The 7,692-nt window shown below is 40.2% G+C and overlaps 1 pseudogene; it reads right to left on the bottom strand.

The window, feature by feature from the left end:
• Positions 1-769: 769 nt before the first annotated feature.
• LOC132315302 (small nucleolar RNA R71) lies at positions 770-868 on the bottom strand (annotated as a pseudogene).
• Positions 869-7,692: the final 6,824 nt, after the last annotated feature.

The following is a 7,692-nucleotide window of genomic DNA, read 5'->3' as shown; positions in this document are numbered from 1 at the left end:
GTCATTCTTTGTGCTTGTTGTGTTGTGCATTGTGCATGCATGGATGTCGTTCATTGAGACCAACTCTTGTCCCTCTTGATTTGCATCTTGAATCTATCGTTAGAAATCTTAGGGGAAGAGGAAGTTCAAGTAGAGCCAATCTATCAATGGATGACCATAATAATGATCATGTTGAGGACCTTGGTCATATAGACCAACAAGGTATCCTTCATCCCAATGTGCACAATGAGAACATACAAGTACCATTAGGCATGTCTAGGCCATTCATTCACCAACCACCACAACAACAAGGCCAAGTTCCATATGAAATGCCAAGGCCAATAGATGCTCCACAACCTCCCATCATCAATCAAGGAATTCAAAACTAAGGTGTTCATGTTACACCTCAAGTAGCTAATCCACCTCTTGCTTTAAGAGACCATTATGTGCCTAACGAGTATAATGCACCTACATGCATCCAATTGCCTCCATTTAGAGCACATCATTATGAAATTAAGCCACAAACCATTCAAATGCTCCCTAACTATCATGGACTTCCAAGTGAAGAACCTTACAAGCATTTGGATGAGTTTCTTGAAGTATGTTCCACCGTAAAATATACGGACATGCTGGAAGAGGTTTTAAGACTCAAACTTTTTCCATTCACCTTAAAAGACAAGACAAAGTATTGGTTTAACAATCTTAGGCCTTTTTTAATCACTTCTTGGGCAGAAATGCAACAAGAATTCTTGAAGAAGTACTATCCGGTTTCTGAGACCAATGCCATGAGAACCTCAATTCGAGAATTTTCACATAGGAATGGAGAAACATTTCATAAGGCATAAGAGCGCTTCAATGAATTGCTTAGGAAGTGTCCACATCATGACATGCCCAAATGGCAATTAGTTCAATATTTCTTTGAGAGCTTATCGGACAACTATAAGGGTATGGTTGATGCTTCCATGGGTGGCTCATACATTGATAGGCATGAGGATGACGTCTGGCGTCTTTATGAGAGTATTAGTGAAAATTCTTTGCATAGAACACTATTATCCAAGAATGGTAGAAATTCATAAGGTAGGAAGAGTGTTGGCTTACATCAAGTCGACCATTCAAATGAAATAGCCGCCGAAATGAAGTCTTTATCTTAAAGGTTTGATCAATTTTTGATTAACCAAAACTTGGTGAACCAAGTATCTTCCTTCCCTAACCATTCTCATTGTGCATCAAATGAAACATGTATGACTTGTTCTAGTGTTCTTCATTCTACTTCTCATTGTCCTCACGGACAAGTGCAAAATGAACCTAATGAACAAGTCAATGCAGCTTTTGTGAACCAAGGGAACAATTCTTATGGTACTCACTATAATCCAAGTTGGAGGAATCATCCGAATTTCTCTTGGAAAAACCAAGGAGATGGCTCAAACCCTTCCCAACGCGGTTTTCAAGGGAAGTACATTCCACCTCCACTTCAAAACCAAGGATCCCAAGGTTATAGACCTTATCAATCACAAGGGAATCAATTTGCTAATTCTCATTTTCCCAACCAATCTTATTCCCAAGGAAATACTAGAAGTCTCGCCTTTGAAGAAAAATTTTTGAATGCTTTGGGCACTTTAGAGGCTAACACTCAATTGTTTCATTCTCACTTTCAATCTATTGCGAAGTTAGAAACCCAAGTAGGGCAAATAGCAAGCACTCTCAATGCACGAGAGAAGGGAAAGATGCCTATTAATGCCCCACCTAAGCAACAATGTGTTGTGGAAACCCATTCCTCATCAGAAGGCCACACCATTGAACATGTTAATGCGGTGACTACCTTGCGGAGGACAATCAAGTTGGAATGTCCAATGAAGAGAGTGAACTAGTGCAACCTCAAGTTATCACCCGTCCCGTTTCACATCCCATTCCTCCTTCATTGCATATACATGACCTTGTAAATGAGAAAGTTTTAAAAGATGTGTTTGAAAAAGAAGTTTTGAAAAATAATGTTGAAAAGGTTTGAAAAATGATTTGAAAACTTCTTGTGCTGAAGAGAGTTCAAAAGAAAATTTTGAAAAGTGTTTGAACCAAAAGTTCCATTTCCGGATGCCTTAAAAGGATCCATTTCAAAAGACAAGCAAAAGGCAAAAACCAATGAAATCATGGAAATGTTTAGGCAAGTGAAAGTTAATCTTCCACTATTGGATGCAATCAAGCAAATTCCGGCTTATGCCAAATTCTTGAAAGGCTTGTGCACCCAAAAGCGGAAGAACAAGAGCCAAGCACCAAGAAAAGTGGTTTTGACCGAGCAAGTAAGCTCAATTTTGCAACATAACACTCTTCCAAAGTTTAAGGACCCCAGTTCGCCCACTACATCATTCATTATTGGTGATCATATCATTAATCGGGCACTTCTTGCTTAAGAGCAAGTGTTAACCTTCTTCCATACTCGGTTTATTTCAAATTGGGCCTAGGTGAATTGAAACTGACATCGGTAGTTTTGCAACTTGCCGACCGATCCATTAAGAAGCCTAGGGGTATAATTGAGGATGTTTTGATAAAGATTGACAAATTCTTCTTCCCGGTTGATTTTGTTGTCATCGACACGGAACCGGTTCCCATTCCTAAGAGCCAAATTCCCGTTATCCTTGGCCGTCATTTCTTGGCAACCGCTAATGCCAACATCGATTGTAGGACAGCGATAATGAAGATCTCATTTGGCCATATGAAGGTGAAGTTGAATATCTTTAATCCCACACCCAATTCATTTGACAAATATGAAGGAGAAGTTAATGTTGTAGATGAATGCCATGATCTACAATGTTAAGCACATGAGCTTTTATGTAAGACCAAAACTTCCAAATGATCATCTTCAACCTTGCATTCTAAAAGTCTTGTTTCAAATTCTTATTTTGAAAGGGCATGGAAGCCCAAAGGTTATGATTGTATAGACAAAGGACCAAAAGTTTCTTTTGAGCTTAATCCAACAAGTTCTTCAAAGAACCATTTGTTGGGTGAAGTTCAAAGCATCTATCACCCCAACAAGGAGGGGATGCATTATAAGATCTTTGATCTAGGCTAAAATAGCCCAATGTCTTGCTAGAGACGTTAAAGACTAGCAAAGACATTTCGTAGGGTGTCAAAACCCTATTCCTCCCTCATTTTTATCTTTCATTTCATTTCTTGCGAAGTCTAGATACTTATTTTTGGTTCATATGCATTGAAAGGAACTTTGGTGAGGATTGCATGAGCTTTCATGTCATTATTGAGCATTCTGCATAGTTCGATCGATCTCAAACCTGAGTTCGATCGATCGAACTCCATTCTACATCCAACACTTAGAAAATTTTTCAACCTGCAGAAACCTGCATCCAAATCACCTCTCTGTCTCATCGTTCAAACTAACTCTTAGATCGATCAAGAGACCTTCGATCGATCCAACTTCCAAGTTCGATCGATCTCATAATTCAACACTTAGAAAATTTTGAGCCTGCATCAACTTGCATATTTCACCTCTCTGTCTCATCGATCAAAACATTCCAAGATCGATCAGGAGATCTTCGATCGATCTAACTTTCAAGTTCGATCGATCTTCAAGTTCCAACACTTAGCCAATTTTCTGAGCTAAAATCCTGTATATTTTTGCTCTCTGTCTGATCGATCGAACTCTTGTTTCGATCGATCTCAGTTCTTCATTTCATTATTTTGACTTTGTTTTGACTTTTCAAAATTTCAAAAATCCAAAAATATTTTCATTTTTATTTTATTTTACTTTATTTTCCAATTTTTAATTTTAATTTTGCAATTTTTAAAAATTTCAAAAATCCAAAAATACTTTGAAGTAAGTTCATCAAAGTTCGATCGATCTTAGTTGAAGTTCGATCGATCAAACTCTGTCGGGAATGTTTTTAAAAATAGAATTCCTAGATTGATACCTTAGATCGATCTCACCCTCTCTGTAAACCCTAACCCCCCTCATCGCCACCGTATCACATCACCTCTCCCACCTCCGGTGAACTTTCCGGCGTGCATCTAAGCATCAATCTCTCTCTCTCTTCTCGGATTCATCTTCACTCTACCACATCTCCACTTCTCTCATCATTTGAGGTAAGATCTGAGAATGTCCCTCATGATTTAAGCTTCACTCTTGTGCATACATGCTTTATATGTTGAATACATGCTATATACATGACAAAATCCTCCATTGTTGAAGCTTGAAGCATTTGTGTATATATGTATATATACGTGTATATATTTTTGATGATTTTATTCGATTTGGGAGTATGGGCCATGATTGGGTGATGGGATTGGATGATTTGTTGTGTTGAAGGGCCCACGAACACGTTCGTGTGGGCCCCATGCTTCCAAAGTCACAAATCTGTGACCTTTGAGTTTTCATCGTCGCACAGTTCGATCTATCGAACTTGTGTCTCAAATCGATTTCGGGAGATCGATCGAACTCATGTCTCCAATCGATCGAAGTTGTGAGATCGATCTCACTTATTTTCGATCGATCTAACTTTTGTGATCGATCTCACTTCTTTTTATGATCGATTAAACTTCACAGATCTCACACACACACTTCATTCATCATATCTTATGTTCATGCTATCTCATATATGCCTAATGCCTGTTATATTCCACATTGGATGCATTTCGTACTCATATTGTTTAGCATGTTTCATATCCTACCACTTGCTCATATTTGTTTAGTTTAGTTTACTTGACATACATGTTTATATATTGTGCTTAAAATTTCTTATTCTGGCACTAACTCCCATTGCAAGTTTTTTTTTTTTTTTTTTTTTTTTACAGGCTATGGTTAAGAGGAAGACCGCTGCCAATAGGAAACACGGGCCCACCCGACATATTAGGCCACGGACAGAGGAGCCAGCAGAGCCCTCTTATGCACAGGAGGAGCCAGCATAGGCTACCCCACCTCAGTCACCATCTCATGAGGCTGAGGATGACCATATACCATCTACCTCTGCGGCTCATCCTGCATTCACTCCATCACCATCTCCACCGCATACTGGAGCTGAGCATTCACTTATACTAGCTCAGCCAGCTCATCTGGAGCGTGATAGGCCCATGCCTCGATATGCGCATATGATGATTAACCATGAGTCAGTGTTCGACACGGCCTTCTTCTCTAGATCGGTGTTGACCTGATCTACCTACCATGATATCATTCATAGGGGCTTGGCCACTATTCATTCTCCAGTCACATAGCTGGTCTACCTGCGGCTGGTACGGTTGTTCTACCAGAACCTCCGACCATCCCCGCGTACCACAGCCGAGTTGGTCACTTCTGTCGATGGCCATCCGATCACCATCACAGTGGACTCTTTAGCCCGCTCTTGCCGCTGTCGACACAGATGTCCTCCAGAGCTTTAAGACACATATCCAAGGCTATACAGGCCTTCCTATGCCAACATAGCAGTTTTTCTCATAGGTCACCATGCCAGTGGCGAGACCTTCACCACTCGGACATTCCTTCTAGATGACCTATGGTTCACCGATTCCGTTCTCTATCGCAACATATATATGGCCGGGCACAAGATTCAGAGGAGGGGCGATTATTTGACAGCCCTCTACTCATTCTACACCAGGCACTGGGTGTCCATTCCCACGCTCATCTGGAACGTGATGAGGAAGCTATATGACGAGTACATCAGCAAGGAGACGCTCGGATGGGCTAAGTCTCTTCCGTTCAGCCACTTCATCACCCAGATTTTGATAGATCAGCGCTACCCCATCCATCCTCGGGAGCACTTTGAGAGAGGTTCTTGCCACTTCCTGAAGAAGGACTGGGATAAGAGCTACCAATCCATTATTACCAGACTGCAAAACCACGCAGTAGTAGTTGCAGCGGAGTTAGAGGAGGATGAGGGATAGGCATAGGCCCAGGCAGAGGCAGAGGCACCAGCAGAGGCACCAGCAGCAGGTCCCTCAGCGGACGACGCACCAGTCAATCCAGCTGCAGATCATATAGATATTGACTTGGAGTGCCTTGCAGATGACACAGAGCAGTACTCTCCAGCCAGGTCGCCCATTCATGAGCAGGAGCAGACTCAGGAGCTTTCTTCTGATTCATCTATGCCTAAGGCTCCAGATTTCACCCCTGGCTTTGGAGTACGTCTGCAGACGCTTGAGGATGCTGTTGTCACCATCCGAGCTGATCTCACAGTCCATAGAGCTAATTTTGCTGCCTTCCGCACAAATGTCATGACCATATTTCGAGATCTATCTAGAGATATCCGCGGAGTGTAATGACCCGGTCATTTTCCTTCCTTTCCTTTTCTCTGATTTTCACGGATATTTTTTTCCGTTGATATTTTCCTTTCTAAGTTCAGTTTCTCTTCACTTAGTGTCATCTTGAGTGCTGGGGGATGGTTTTCGGGACTCTTTTCCTTGGATTGACTACTTCTTTTGAGGACCGAGTCATTTTAACATTTTCACTTTTGTGACACTATTCACTTTGTTAGCATAACCTCACTTTTCGTGTTCGGATTTGATTCCGGTTTTTCATGCATCCACAATATTTAAATTCCATACTATGTGTATTTTCACTTTTGTAGAAAAGCATGCTAAGTGCTTACTTTTCTTGTAAAGGGTATAGATGCATGACTTTTTTGTAGTTTTCTTAACTTTTGGGGTTTTTGTGTAATTACTGTAAAGTAATTATTTTTCGTCTTAGGGACCTTTTTGTAATTTTTGGAAAGTGTGACAGGTGTCACACTCTTATTAGTCCACTTGTTGACATTTGTGTGGAGACACTTTGAGGCTTTGGATGATGACACATGGAGGGTGGAGATTCACCCACTTGTTGGCCTTGGATTGGTGCACTTGTTGGCTTGGATGGTTGACAAGTGTAGGCTTGAGATTAAGCTTAGGATGGAGCCTTGGATGAGTGACAAGTGTAGGCTCACAATTCGATCTTGCATTAGTGTGTATGTGAGAGGTAGTGTAAGAGCACATAGTGAGTGGAGGATCTCTATCCCCTCTACTCACAATTCAACTTGATCATTTTCCATTTCCTCCCTCTCTTGTAAAGAAAACCCTAGCCTCCATGGATGAAGTCTAAAGCCTTAAGCTTTGACCTTGATTTTTGAGGGCCTTCCATTGATTTCCAAGCTTGAACTTGGGAATACATGTTATTCCCCTTATCTTCCTCTTCATAACCCTAGAAGGGTTTGCCATTTTGTGTTGATTTTGCCTTGGATTCTAGAGAGACACTTCTCTAGTGCGGTAGGGGATGTTATAGGGTTGTTTCTTGCATGCTATTGATGCTTATATAAGTTGTATGCATGTCTTTTGTTAATTTGATAAATTAGTGATTTATCATATCTTGCATATAACTCATTTTAGACTTGGTAAATGACATGGCCATGAGTTGATCTTTGATATATATTAATTTGGGTTGATTTAGATGAGTTTTCAAATCTAGAGATTAAATGGATTTAATTTGATTTAAATTCTAGTAAATTGTGTTTTGCTTGTAATCTATCTTAGACTTGATATATGGTATGACCATGACTTAGTGCTTGCTCATCTTGCACTTTTGATTTGATATATGTAAAGACCATGATATGTTGCTTAACATATATTAATTTGAGGTTATTTGAAATCTAGAGAATTTAATCATCTTGTTTAATTAAATTATATCTAATGGCTCCATGGATTTATTGGTATTTTAGAAGTTGTTTCTATATTCAAATCATGGACTTG

The sequence above is a fragment of the Cornus florida genome, unplaced genomic scaffold (genome assembly GCF_030987335.1).
Source record: "Cornus florida cultivar Cherokee Brave unplaced genomic scaffold, ASM3098733v1 CherokeeBrave_3.0.0_Hap2_Chr06, whole genome shotgun sequence".
Taxonomy (NCBI): Eukaryota; Viridiplantae; Streptophyta; class Magnoliopsida; order Cornales; family Cornaceae; genus Cornus; species Cornus florida.
The sequence above is the reverse complement of the archived record's forward strand: the minus strand, read 5'-3'. Positions and strand labels throughout refer to the sequence as shown.